Raw genomic sequence first — 15,559 nt, 5'->3', positions numbered from 1 at the left:
TCTGACCACGTAGAGGAGACTCCATCTAACACAACTCTTTGCCAACGATTTCTCAGATAACTTTCACACCACAATAATAATGAACCAGAAATTCCAAAACTGCAGAGCTTTTGTAGTAGAACTGAATGATTTACTCTGTCAAAAGCCTTGCGGAGAAATCCAGAAACAAAACATCCACTTGACGTCCTTCATCCAGCGCTGTGACCCAGTGATGATGAGTGACGACCAAATGTGTCTCGCAAGATTTTCCTTTTACAAAACCGTGCTGCCACTCAGCTAGATACGGTGAAATATGTGTATCAAGTCAAAGGTGAGTAAAAAAGGTTTGAATCATTTGGTAAGTGGCCAATACTGCCACTGTAGAGTGCTCATTTGATAGGTTGAACGCACATCAATATATCCCAAACTGTTGCTAAAGTTTGGTGCCAAAAATAAATAAAGGAATAAAAACGTGGCTCCATTACCATTAGTATCAGAGAAAGGCGATTGTCCGATCGACAAATTTACCCCAGCTAAATCAAGAGAAGACAATAAGGTAAGATTAAAAGTACTAATCAGCTTTAAACATTTCTCATAACTTTCAAATCCCAAACCAAGAAAATCACGTTGCAAAGGTGAGCAACTCTGGGCAAATTTTCATTCCCAATAACAAAAATTCCAATTCTGTTCAGAAGCTCTTGTTCACTGTAGTAATATTATTGTTTCACTTAATTATAGCAACCAGATCGTTTTCACGTCAGTGAACTACAACAGAACAGTTATGTATCGATGATTTTAATGACTAATTTGTTTTTAAGGACCAAAACAAATTGTCTTACAAAAGGAGCCGGCAGGCTGGTAGATCGCCTATTAGCCAGTAAATTCTACGGTTATTGACTGTTAGGGATAACATTGCATATGTTTTGTTTTTTCGGAAATAGAGAACGGTTCACTATTATTTGATAGCTCCCTCAAAAAGGCACTATTCACTTGTCTGGTATCGTCAAGTGGTGCATTACCAAAAATTTTGTCGATCATATGTGACTGCAGCTGTACTTTCGCAATTTCATAGAGGACGCCGCCCTAGAAGAGAGAAATGGGTACTTGGCTTGCTTGATACATAGTATGTGCCAGCCCGCCCATACCTACAGCTCGTAAGGCGACGTAATGCGGTCACTCTTTTGGGCATTATACAATGCCAAGTACAACCTGGTTCAACTCTGCGCACTGACCAGTCGGCAGCATATCGCAGATACAGAGACAACTGGGTTTGAATCACAGAACAGTCAATCATTCCCTGCATTTCGTCGATCCGGTCACTATGGTACACAAGCAACATGCGGAAAGCAATTGGTCGACTGCAAAAGAAAAGTTTTAAAAGATGAAGGGTAATACAAACCCTAACTTTCTCATAGATTACCTTCATGAATCTATGTGGAGGTAATGGTGTGGTGATACTCACCCGGATGGATCTTTTCAGCGTCTTTTGCAAGATATTGCTGAGCAGAATCCGCTCTAAAACTAGTGTAGACCAAGAAGCACAGAAGATAAAATGCTTAGAAATTTAAAAGTGGGGGGGGGGGGGGAGGGGAGATTCTGAAGTTTCAAATAGACCTTTCATGTCAAATTGGCCACTAACTTTACGGTGCTGAAAAGAAAATTTGACAAGACGCTTGCAATTGTTCCAGATTGACACTTGAATAGGTTCACAGTAAAAACCCACAGGTAAGAACCTAGTTTTTAAGAATCTGTTAGGCTAAAGTTTGCCAATTAAACCCCCTCTGTACAAGAACCTCTTTAGCCTAACATTTGAAACAGGTTCTCGTTTTATATAAAACTAAACGGTGCACATTTGGGCAAATAAGATAGGTCAGCATTCTGCACACACAAATATTATCACAGGTGTAATCAATTGTTCGTATTATAGTCGTTTTCCCGTGAACAGTGGATGGGGGGAAAGGGGAGCGGGAGGCGGGAGAGCAAAGGGCGGGAAGCGGAAGTTCTAAGAGGGCGGGAAGAGAAATGCAAAACGCTAATTATTTTCATTTATTGATATGTTAAAATACTGTCGAAAACACTAACCCAAAATGTTATTTGACGTGCATTCAGCGTCTTCTGAGCAATCGAGGAAACGAAAATTCGCTTTGGCTGAACAGGCTTACTTCCGGTGAAAATGCAAACCCTTTTACGGTGGTTACGCCTAGCGGCATGAGTGCCCATGTGCCGCGTGTTATAAGCAAGGCTGAGTGAGCGACTTGGTTAGAAAAGTACCTCAACTCTATGTCGTCCAAGACCATTTTATTAGGTCTTCGTACACGTTAGTATTTTTCGGTGCGGCAGTAAAAAATCTGTACATGGAAGACGGATAGCCGGTTGCAACTTATTGAGGGAACATTCTGCAAGATTCTTTCAGACTCCTGAGTTGAACGTGCTATGGAATCGAATGAAATAGATCTTTCTATGGTTATTTTAACTTTTGATATTGGCCATGTAACGAAAATCTCTCCACACTGCTGAAAAGAGCACCTTGAAATTAGGAGAAATGGTTAAGTTTTGGAGTTATATCTTTCAAAATCGCAAAATTATAGCTTCGCAAAATCGAAAAATTTTTTCGGGGTGGGGGGGGGGGAGCAAGTTTGTACCCCCCAAGCACACACACGTCACACGTCTGTAAACTTTCTCTCAAACTTGGCCATTAACTTTTAGGTGCTCTTTCTAGCAGTGTCGATAGGTTTTCGCTACCTGATCAAAGTAAAATATGATCAAAGTCAAACGTGATCAAAGTAAAACGTTGAAAAAAAAAGTGGAAAGGTCTATTAGATAAAATCACGATAATACTCGGAAGAGGAGACAGACTTGACAGATCTAACAACCATTTGGAGCAGAAGGAGATCACTGCGGCCACCTCAGCCGATGGAAGACTTCGTTTAGATGTACTTAGATTTGCCAATCGATAAATGAGAATATCGGAAATATGCCTGGGACGTTTGGTCAAGTCCTTCATATCCTATTTCCGTATTTTAATTGCATGATCCCAACAAACGCCGGACTGGTTGCTAGAAACGCGTATCCAACTTTATCAGAACACGGGACAATTCAGAACTGCAAATTAGAACTTTTAAGACTGTCGTCACTGAAAACGGATGTCAGAAACAAATGTGACGTGAAAATGGACTGAAATGGTAAAACTCTCAAACAAAAAAGAAAAACGAGTAAGTCAAAACTTTACTAAACTGAGACCGTACGACGGTGTTAATCTTGGGCAGATTGTTTAGAAACAATAGAAATGCCTAAGAACTGCGTTTTGAGTCTCCAAATTTACAGGGGACGGGAGCATGGACTGAAAAGGGAGGGAGTGGGGAGATAAAGGATAAAGGTACGGGAAGCGGGAGAGCAGGGTACGGGAAGCAGGAGAGCAAGGCACGGGAAGCTAGAGGTTCTGACCCCCTTCCCCCCTCCCTTAAATCACGAAATACCTGCTCGGTTTACAGATTTTATATTCAACAATTACATTATGAGCTCGAGATTTCTAACGCTCGATAGCTGATGAGCGCACGGTCTGAATTAGCTATCGCGCAAAGAAACCGATAGCGAATAATCTGACTGTTTTAGTATAAACTAGTCGTTCAAAACTAAACGCGAAGTTGCAATCTATCACCGAATAGCATGGCCAATCAAAGACCGGCATTCGTGATAGAACGCTCGTAGATTTATACCAAATAAGAGTAGTTAGTCTTAAATCGCGTAAACATGCAAGTTATAGTGTATTACCGGTTGCGTCCAGGAATTCTACGACATTTTGTCCGAAATAAGGAGCAATACGCATGCAGGACGTCTGCAGTGTTCTTTTAGCCTCTTGTCACTAACTTGCACTATTATCAGTCATTGGTATGATCAGTTCATCACACTCGACTATTAGTAACCGAGTTCAAGGTACGGACTGAGTTTTTCAGTCCCCTCTTTGATTTATTGCCGAAACACAAAGCGCGCAAGGCCATAAGGGAAAAAAAAAAAGGATCCGTAACTTATAAAACGGACCGGCGAGATGAGATTTGTAAGGCTAAGAGATACAGTAATTAATTATTAAGATAAAAGGGTATAAAGTTTGAAAACGAGTAAAAGTCAGCCAAGCGTTGGTAGAGTATCCGCCGAGAGTCGACAGCAGTCTATTGGTCGACTAGCTGTCGCGATAAGGATGCTGCCGGCCGACACATGAGTCGGTCGCCACTCGACCAGCAATCAGACACCCGACCGCGGCTGCCTTCAGTGCACATGATCCGTATTTTCAATAATAAGCTCATGAGCGTAGGTACTCAGAAGCAAGGTGGTATGTTTCATTATTTTACTTGCCTGGTGGTTGAAGGACATCATTAAGTTTGGATACGTATACTCGTAAGTCACAGCATACTTCAAAGAAGCGAAGTGTGTTTCTGTTTTCGTTTCCAACAGCACTTCTGACGCTGAAAGTGCGTGAAAGTTGAAGCTCGAATCAGATGAATCCGGGCGGGAAGTCTAACTCTACTTCTCGATCAAAAAAAGTTGTGGCTCATTTGCCACTGATTTTTGGCAGATTTGGTGCTAAAGCGAGAACTATTGGTAGACTTAGTAAAACTTTCTTCCTAAGGAGAGCAAGAACTCCTTACACCAATTCATTTAACTTCTCCCAGAATGCATTGCGGTAAAAATTCTTCAACGGTGAAGCTTAACATTTATAAGCTCCTTGACAAAAAAGAATTCCGGAGATGAGAGTAACCCAAAACATTTCATTAAAATCTCAATTTGTTTTGGTCGATAATAGAATCGGATTTCCCGATGTGCAACTATGTGTGATCTGTAACGCCGTCTTCACTACAACAAGAAATCCACCATCAGCTCTCGCGAAATCCAGACCGCCCTCCGGTTGCTGTTACCGGGCGAACTCGCAAAATATGCAGTTAGCGAGGGTACGAAAGCACTCACCAAATATACCAGCAGCAAGTGAACTGCCCGAACTCACAAACAAACGGCTCTTTTAAGAGCCACCACATGTCATGAAAGTAAATGTCCAACTCATCGACCATTATTTCTCACCAAAGCGTGAACATAGTTTATTTCTGTTTTGATAAAAAGGTTCAAATACGATCTTTTTGGTATTTGTTTTGGTCCTCTCTTTCCCTTTCTCTCTGTATATCCACCGTCAAGCACTTTGGTACCAGGGAAAACCTCGATTCTTAAAAAATCAAAAAAAGAAAGCTCAAGACCAGTCACGTCAGAGGTTGAAACTTGGAACAAACATTTTCATATAACAACTCTTTATCATCCAATGTACGGTTTTCTGTTACAAAAAGACTTTGTTGAATTTTGGCTGTTCACTTTCTAAAACTGAAGTGATGGGAAAACAGTCACTCTACTATTTATTTTTTCTTTTCCCAAGCCGGAAAGATACAAATAAATTTATCTGCCGTATTTTTAGAGGGAGTAAGCTAAAAATATTCATTCGTATTTCTAAGGAAATAAAGCGTGAGTGTACTAAGTTTCAATTAATTGAAAGAGATTTCAAGTAGGTCTTATTTTCTGGCGCCTCAAGAAAGTCGTTGGTCACGGCTTTTATGTATGTGTTGGCTCCTAAAAGAGTCGGTTCACAAAACAAAAACAGACAGACAGACAAACTAAAAAACAAACAAACAGACAGACATGTGAAAGGAGGTGGGCTGCTCATTGACTTTTATGTCGGTGATGGCTCCTAAAGGAGCCGTTCGTGTTTTTTTAATGAATGAGCGACTGTTCTAAGCCCGCTCGCCACGAATTCTTCGAGCTAACTGGATATCCTTCGGCATGGTGGTTACGCGTTTGGCATGGATAGCGCACAGGTTGGTATCTTCGAAGAGACCCACTAAGTATGCTTCTGTAGCCTCTTGGAGCGCTAGTACAGCGGAACTTTGGAATCGCAGATCGGTCTTGAAATCCTGTGCGATCTCCCGCACGAGCCGCTGGAAGGGCAACTCGCGGATAAATAACTCCGTAGATTTCTGATTACGACGGATTTCCCGAAGTACAACTGTGCCTGGTCTTTAACGGTGAGGTTTCTTTACGCCACCCGTGGCGGGAGCGCTCTTGAGGGCTGCCTTAGTGGCCAGCTGTTTACGAGGAGCTTTTCCACCTGTTGACTTCTGAGCAGTTTGCTTGGTACGCCGAGCCATAGCTTACAATAATCGGCGTGTCAGTCACAACTCTTCCAAAATTCAACGCTTTTCTCCCGATCCCCGTTGGACAAAATCGCTTCTATAACCAGTGCTCAACGATGCTATTGGTTTCCCAAATTTTTTTTGTGATTGGCTGCGGTGAAACTCTTTGTTCCATAAAGTTTCCAAGAGTGCTGGGCGGAAAGTAAATCTTAGTCAACTCTGAGCATCAAATATTCCCAAAACTTTTCTCAGGCGCTCGCTTTCAGTGTGTGCTCTCGGAAATGTAATATATCTTGGAGGTGTGAGTGAATTTGACTATTGGTTACGTTGAATGTTGTAGGTAGATCATTCTTACTCCATCCGAAAGTATATAAGTAATAATGGTATTCATATGTCGGCATTTCGCCCGGCTTTCTTGTTCTTGTTGAATGTCATATGTTTCCCGAGAGGTCAAACCACACATCTTAAGTTTTGTCTCGGGCCGGAAAAATTTGAATCTGTATCTTTGGAAAGTAAAGCAAATCATGTCTGGACGTGGCAAAGGAGGTAAAGGGCTAGGAAAAGAAGGCGCCAAGCGTCATCGAAAAATTCTGCGGGACAACATCCAGGGAATCACCAAGCCAGCAATCTAACGTCTAGCCCGCCGAGGTAGTGTCAATCGCATTTCTGGGCTTATTTACGAAGAAACCCGCTGAGTCCTTAAAGTTTTCTTGGAAAACGTTATCCGTGATGCTGTGACGTACACCGAACATGTCAAACGGATGACCGTTACCGCAGTGGATGTGGTCTACGCCCTGAAACGCCAAGGCCGTACCCTGTATGGCTTTGGCGGGTAGAGAATCCCCTAACGCCCAAAGAACTGATCAACGGCTCCTTTAGGAGCCACCATCTCTTGTGAAAATCGTGATCGGCAACAGGGATAGTCAAACCTGCATGCAAAGTGTCTTTCTGTTTAAGCAACGAGTCAAAGCGCGGTTTTGTTTTGTTTTGTTTTGCTTTGTTTTGTCTTAGAGCCACATGGGATTTGCACTGTTCTTCATTTTATGTTATCATTATGTTGACGCTACCGCAATATATTTCGATTCGCTTGTCGTGGTTTGCAAAATCAAAATAGGTTCTCGCTCCGAGAATTAACGAGGATGACAAGGAAATAACAAAACGTTTGGAGCCGATTTTCAAAAATCATGCAAAGTTGTTACATCTGTAGAACCACACGTGATTTATACTTTCCTCCAAGCATTATGTTAGCGCTAATGCTATATTTTTATTTTGCAGTCGCCTGCCGTGGAATGGAAAAGTTACCTCTAGCTGGGAAAGCCACAATAATCGTTTCTCGTGCAAGTTCAAATGCGTTTCTTTGACCCTAGAAACACTCGTGAATTACACTGCCCTCCACGTTGGTCCTAATCATCATGTTAGATGTTAGCCCTAGCGCAGTATATTTCGATTCACCTGCCCTGCTATGCAACGCTACCTCTTTCCGGTCACCAGACTAATTACGGGCTCCTGGAAGGAACGAAGATGACCAGGGATGATGAAAGATTAAGGCACCATTCAAATTCAAATGCCTTTCTATTCCTCTTGATACGTATGCAATTTGAAAATTCCCCACCCCAACAGGTGAAAGCCAAAACAACAGTGGGTTACAAACGTGTTGTGGTGTCTTTGTTTGTTTGTTCGTTTATTTGTTTATTTTGAGAACTATGCAAATCACAATTACCATCGTCGTGCGAGCCCAAGTCAAACGAAGTCGCCGGCAGTGCTTCCTTATCACTGACATCTTAGTAAAATAGGCAGTAAACTAAAATGATCCGAAGTCTTCTCAGTTCTGTATGTTTGAGTCGAGTTCATTGCTTTTGGTTTGTTTCACTTGTCGGCGATCAAGATGCGGGATGTAAGCGATTAACCCAGATTTCAAGATAGCCACCTCGAACTCGAATGACTGCATGAATTAAGCATGTATCGTTACCAATTTTCCTAAGGACCATTTCAAACGAGAACTCAGTGGTTTTCAAAGCTTTCTGTCTTTGTTTGTCTGTTTTTTTTTTTCCGACCAAAGGGACGAGCGGCTATTAGAGCGGGAGAACATTTCACTCAAATCTCCATTTTTTTTTGGTCGATAACAGAATCAAAAGAGCGAGCGCTTTTGTGGCTTCGTGCCAATAGGAGGCATGTCTTCTGAAATGGCTAGAAATGGATCTAAAACTGCTAAAAGTGAAGTTAATTTTTAATTCTTATAAAACAACAAGTAACAAACTGGCCTTCACGTTTGACCAAATTTAAATGAATAGACTAACTAGGGCTTGGATTTGTGAAGCGTTTGAGTATTTTTCTAATTTCCATGATGTACAAGGGATATTTTCTGCACCAATATGTGGGGAGTTGTGCCTTCCAAATTGTTATTTGGGAGGGCTTCAAACCCCCTCCCCTGCCCTTCTGCTCTACCACTCATCTATCCATATCTTTATTCTATAACATCTCTCCTCATATTGTCCCAGGTAGTAATAATAATTGCAATCTAAACTATTGCCTACTTCTTGGCTCCTCCTCTTGGCTACTTCTTCTCTCCTCTATTTCACAGAATATCGAGCAAATTTGTGCATGCGTCTCACAATGATAAGGAGAAGAAAGAAGAGAAAGTTAGGAGGTGATTGCAGGAAGAAATCGCCAACAGGTATCGTAAACGCTTCGATCAGAGGAAGGTAAAAGAAAGTTACTTGCCTTTCCCTGAATATGTACTCTTTTTTTCCCACGGTAGGGAAGGAATAATCTGTCCCAGGCTTGATTAGTGGTGTGGTACTAAATCTCATTCTTAAGCCATCTTATCCGATGACACATTCAGATTGTTATTCGGATGGCCTTCCATTTAGAAACAACCAATCAAACATGGCCATCGAGAGCTATTTAGTGCTTCGAAATTGACTGATAAATCTGAATAGGCCCTTTGCAGCTAGAGGTCACGTGCTTGGATACTGCATAGCAACACAAAACTGGAGAGGAAGCGCACCAGTAAACAAACTCTCGTAAGCGGGTCAAGCATATCTGACTTTAGACAATAGTTTTCCGTTCATTACGCTCAATCCTTTTGCAATATCTACAAAAACTGTAATATATTTACTAAATCTTTCGTCTGGACTCGATTTTTGGATGGAAAGCACGATATTTTTCTCGAAATCGTAAAAAAACCGTAAAAAAATCGTAAAAAAATCGTAAAAAAATCGTAAAAAAACCGCTCGACGGCTAAGAAACATGGCGGCTTCGCAAGGTATGTACTTCAAAAAATATACTTTTTTCTGCTTTTTTCAGTTATTGGACTTCTAAAGTCTATGAAAATAAAATATTAGATCGAAAATAGCAATCGAGTGGAATTTTTACGCCCGATTTCTTACGATCTTACGAGAGTAATTATGCGTCTTACATTGAGACTAAACGCAATGCTAAAATTCACTGTACATTTCGAGACTACCGACGAGCCATCAGACCCGATGAAGAAATCTTCGTACCATTGTTTTGTTCCCTTGTGTAACGGGGATTCTAGATATCATCCTGAATTAAAGTTACACCGCTTACCTGGCCGGGCAAAGGATGACCAAATGAGCATCGCTAGGTTGTAGTCCAGACAGAAAAGTTTATGATCTTGATGCAGTAAATAATGGTGAGAATCCATTTGACTTATTAGAAATAAAAGTTGTCAAAGAAGGTGAAACTTCATTTGACAATGTCAGACATCTAACTAAGGACTAGAACACTAACCAGTACAAACTGAAGACAACAGACACTCATTACTACCAGATTCAGTGCCAGCTTGGACTCACAGGATTGGAATGGTGTGATTTTTTTTAGTTACATTGATGAAGATTTTTTTTTTTGCTCTAGAGTTAATTTTGATCCAGTGTTCTTTCAGGAAGCAAAGGACAAAGTGGATAGTTTTTTCTTCAATTACTTTTTACATCAAGACTGTGTTCACAATGTATGGCAGAGGGCAGGGCAGCTTAAGTAAAGTCTGTTTACGAGCCTAGTGGCCCATTAGGCCGGTGCTTAACTCCGTTTCTGTAGCATGAAGCGACTAGGAGTATTTCTACTCCCCCCTGGATGGGATGCTAGTCCATCCTAGGTTACCCCTAGCATTAAATTGCCGGTACCCATTTATACACCTGGGTGAAGAGAGGCACTGTGAGAGTAAAGTGAGACCTAAGAACACAAGACAATGTCCCGGCCGGGGCTCGAACCCGCATCCGGACCATAGAGGACTCAGACTACTGTGGTATTGATGTTACTCCCGTTATTGCCCGGTTGTTCGAGAAGGTCGTGTATCGTACACAAGCACAGTCAGTCATTGAGAACAACCTGAGCCACACCCAATTTGCATATAGACAGGCGGGTAGATGCACAAATACCTTGCTCGCTATCCAGCACCAGACATACAAGTATTTAGATAGTAGTGACTGTAGCGCAGTGCGAATTTTTACCATGGACTTTCGATTTTGTGAACCATGCTATTTTGTCTGCCAAACTGAAACAGCTACCTCTAAATCCGTGCATTATTAATTAGTATCATAGTTTCCTCTATGGAAGACAACAACGTGCTGTTAGTTATTTTTTAGGACAATGGAAATCTGTCAATAGAGGAACCACACAAGGTAGTGTAAGCGGACCGTATCTCTTTAGTATATTTTTGAATGATTTGGAGATTTTTTTTAATGGTTACCCTGTGCTTTTTAAATATGCCGATGATTCCACTATTCTTTCGCCTATCACTAGGAATAGTGACCCGTCTGCCGACTTAGTAGGACAGTTCTTAACATGGTGTTGAGACAATAGAATGGTCTGCAACCCTCGCAAATGTAAAGAGCTGGTTGTTAGAAAGAAAAATCATAATGTACTCTACTCTCCAATTAATAATATTCCCCAATGTAATAGCTTCGTTTTACTGGGAGTAACTTTACAGAGTGACGGGAAATTTGATGAGCATGTAAGAACTAAGCTTGTCAAAGCAAACAAGTGTTTACACGTCCTACGAACATTGAGAAAGGAACATTACTCTCAGGCGGAGATTGATCATCTTTTTATATTAATAATTTTAATTTTTACTAATTTTAGCTATGCACTTTCAGTCTGTGGGGCATCTGAGTCCGATCTTACGGTTGTACAAAATATTTTAGACCGATGTCATAAACGCCGTTTTATCTCATTTCCAGTTTTTATCAAGAACCTTTTAAACAAACAAGACCGAAACATTTTGAAGAAACTAAAATCAACGGATTTCCACCCCCTGAAAGACGTCATTCCTGTCCAAAAGACATATGTACACAATCTTAGGAAAAAAGGCGCACGCCCGAAAATTAACACTCAGCGCTTTATGAACACCTTTGTAAATAGGTTGATATTTGTAGCTCCATTTATTGTAATAACATACTTTTTAATTCATAATATGTATGCAGATTTCTGTTGTAGTTTTTCCGAATTTATTGTAACATAACATAACATTTGTACACCTGGGTGGAGAGAGGCACTATGAGAGTAAAGTGTCTTGCCTAAGAACACAACACAATGTTCCGGCCGGGGCTCGAACCCAGACCACTCGATCCGGAGTCGAGCGCACTAACCATGAGGCCACGGCGCCTCCGCAGGGTAGCCTACCGGTAATTAAATTTTAATTGACAACAAATTAGCTGATCATCATTTATCACCTTCAAAGATTAAAACCCCTGCACCAAGAAAGGCTAAAAACTTTGCAACTCCCAATTTTAATATGAAAATGTTCCTGTTTCCCTATGGATCTTTTCTACATATTTTTGATCGCACTGATTTGCAGGTTGCTCTGTAATTTATACTTCCCAGATATTCCAATTTATTATATCCATTTTGAAATCACCATCAAATCCTGTAATTTGATTGGTTCAAATTGTATGATTCGAGCACGAATCCCACTATTTTCAGTCTGAATCACATCTTTTTGTTAGCAAAATAAAATTCAATACTACATTTACACGACCAATCATATTGCAGGATTGTATACAGTTTGCCAATCAGATTAGAGCAAATAATGTACACAAAGTGAAATATTTTTCAAATTTTATTTCCTATGTTTGACATTGCTACTACTCTCTAAAGGGACCAAAGTGGAGCTTCATTTACATAAATCCAGAAAATGTTCAGTGTCGTACAATTTCGGTCTTATATCAAACTTTTGATTTCATATCATATTCCTACTATGCCATCATGTGATTTTGTTCACTTGCGTTCGATATCAGATCAAGTTGCACTCTACTCAGTTCAATGACCATTATTTTTTTGTTTAGGTAAAGTATAAACATTCCCAATAAAATATAAATAACACAATAACTTCATTATGGCTCATTGTTACTATTAGATAAGATTAGTGGGCCCTGGAAATTTGTAAGGAGGCAGGCTATAGTCTATAACTGATTGACTGAACCCAATGTAGACGATGGCACATCAGAATAAAAAAAGTGGTATCCTTTGATCCTCCTTAATTCTCTTTGAACATGTATATTCAAACTTGCTATTGTCTTTGTTTTCTGAACATCCTGGGCAGAGAATTGTTCCAGACTTTCTAGAAACGGAGGAATATTTAGCTCCACCCCCTTCTCCCTCAGCAAATCTTCAATGTCAAACCCTTTGTCGGCCATAACCGAGTCCCCAGGCTCTAACAAATCTAGAATTCCACTGCACCTTGTGATTCCCTTACCACTTATCCCTCCATTGTAAAGGCTAGAAACAAAACTAATAACTCCATAAGGGGTATTAAACCTATTAAACCTATTAAACCTTTTAGTGTAGTAGTACTTTTATAATTAGAATAAAGCTGTGACTGAAATAGCAGTGAGGTAGCTGTTTGCACAAAAATCTCAGTACAATCTAATATAACACGAGTGCTTGCATAACGCCTTTTGAAACCTTCTGGCATATAGCTATTGACATCTTCCCTTGATGGCCAGATCACTTGACTCCCAAGAAAAAAATACGAAAAATTAGTCCATGTCGTCACTTTTCTGCAAACTGATGACCTGTGTATCTGAAACCTATGTGCTAAGTCCTGCTCAAATAAACCAAGCTTGAGTCGAACACAAAACATAAACAACTTATCTTCCAGAAGCATATTTCTTGAACCTGGTTTACTAACTCTTTCACCGGAAGCATATGTCATTTCTGCAGCAAAAGGCTGCAGCAAACACATAATTGCTCTCATAATATCGTAAGAAATCGGGCGTAAAATGCTGTAAAATTCCACCCGTTTGTTATTTTCGATCTAATATTTTATTTTCATAGACTTTCGAGGTTCAATAACTAAAAAATAGAAAAAATTATATTTTTTGAAGTATACATACCTTGCGAAGCCGCCATGTTTCTTAGCCGTCGAGCGGGTTGTTGGTTATGAGGGATTCCTACAGTTTCCACTACTCTACGCGGAATTAAAACTGTGTTTGTGCGATGCGTACCTGTTTGAATCCCAGAGGTTCTATGGGAATCACAAAGAGATATTTCTATTAGACCCAACATGTAGCGTGTCTCTCCACTATTTCTTACGAGATTAATAATGTAAATTGGCCAACATAGAAGGTTTCTAAGCTGACTTTTCAAGCGTTAGCCCTTCGTCAGAGCGAATGACAAAGGACTAGCGCTCGACGAAAGGCTAACGCTTGAAACGTTCGGTTAGAAACTCTTTACGGTGGCCAATTTAGATCATCAACTCGTTGATAGCACCAAGTTATCTTATTAAAATCCCCGATCGACGCAGCGCCACAGTATCTTTGGAACTTACCCCCTTTATCTATATTCTGCGAGGTTAGAGCGCAAGGGGCTCAAGCTGTCCAGGAGAGGATAATACTACAATCACTCTATTATAAAGCTTCGTGTAGGAATTTACGCTCCGCTCTGTAACTCAAATAAAGCAAATAATCCTGTCATGAATAACTTGGGCCGCTTGTGGTTAGGGGGAACAGGGTACGCCATAAGCGAGAATACTAGGCGCATGAAATCTGTTAATCTCAATGACGCAGCTGCACAAGCACAGAAAATGGAAGAGATGGAAGATGTCAAATTAGCTTCACGCCCTTAAGTTAAATTGAAGGAGGTCATATTAGAATGCTGCTTTACCACCCAGTATAGGAGGCTCGTGGTAGCGGCTGTTTTTTTTTTTTCTACACCACGATTGGCAGTAATGTTTAATTTGACGTTGATATTGTAGCAAAAAACAAATCGAGAGTAGTTTAGCGTAGTCTTTACTCTTACTCTTATGATGTTGCGCCTCGTGAGTCCACAAAATTTGGACTACTGTGATGACTGATATCGATAAGACTACAGACCATGCTAAGCCACTGATATCAATAAGACTACAGACCATGCTAAGCCACTGATATCAATAAGACTACAGACCATGCTAAGCCACTGATATCAATAAGACTACAGACCATGCTAAGCCACTGATATCAATAAGACTACAGACCATGCTAAGCCACTGATATCAATAAGACTACAGACCATGCTAAGCCACTGATATCAATAAGACTACAGACCATGCTAAGCCACTGATATCAATAAGACTACAGACCATGCTAAGCCACTGATATCAATAAGACTACAGACCATGCTAAACCACTGATATCAATAAGACTACAGACCATGCTAAGCCACTGATATCAATAAGACTACAGACCATGCTAAGCCACTGATATCAATAAGACTACAGACCATGCTAAACCACTGATATCAATAAGACTACAGACCATGCTAAACCACTGATATCAATAAGACTACAGACCATGCTAAGCCACTGATATCAATAAGACTACAGACCATGCTAAGCCACTGATATCAATAAGACTACAGACCATGCTAAGCCACTGATATCAATAAGACTACAGACCATGCTAAGCCACTGATATCAATAAGACTACAGACCATGCTAAACCACTGATATCAATAAGACTACAGACCATGCTAAGCCACTGATATCAATAAGACTACAGACCATGCTAAGCCACTGATATCAATAAGACTACAGACCATGCTAAGCCACTGATATCAATAAGACTACAGACCATGCTAAGCCACTGATATCAATAAGACTACAGACCATGCTAAGCCACTGATATCAATAAGACTACAGACCATGCTAAACCACTGATATCAATAAGACTACAGACCATGCTAAGCCACTGATATCAATAAGACTACAGACCATGCTAAGCCACTGATATCAATAAGACTACAGACCATGCTAAGCCACTGATATCAATAAGACTACAGACCATGCTAAGCCACTGATATCAATAAGACTACAGACCATGCTAAGCCACTGATATCAATAAGACTACAGACCATGCTAAGCCACTGATATCAATAAGACTACAGACCATGCTAAGCCACTGATATCAATAAGACTACAGACC

At 40.5% G+C, this 15,559-nt stretch overlaps 2 pseudogenes; one reads left to right on the top strand and one right to left on the bottom strand.

Moving 5' to 3' along the window:
* Positions 1 to 5,744: 5,744 nt before the first annotated feature.
* Positions 5,745 to 6,158, bottom strand: LOC148730659 (histone H3-like; annotated as a pseudogene).
* Positions 6,159 to 6,667: 509 nt separating this feature from the next.
* On the top strand, positions 6,668 to 6,979 carry LOC148730658 (histone H4-like; annotated as a pseudogene).
* The last annotated feature ends 8,580 nt before the right edge of the window (positions 6,980 to 15,559 follow it).

Source organism: Stylophora pistillata, chromosome 5 (assembly GCF_964205215.1).
Source record: "Stylophora pistillata chromosome 5, jaStyPist1.2, whole genome shotgun sequence".
Taxonomy (NCBI): domain Eukaryota; kingdom Metazoa; phylum Cnidaria; class Anthozoa; order Scleractinia; family Pocilloporidae; genus Stylophora; species Stylophora pistillata.
This window is presented reverse-complemented; position numbering and strand designations above follow the sequence as displayed.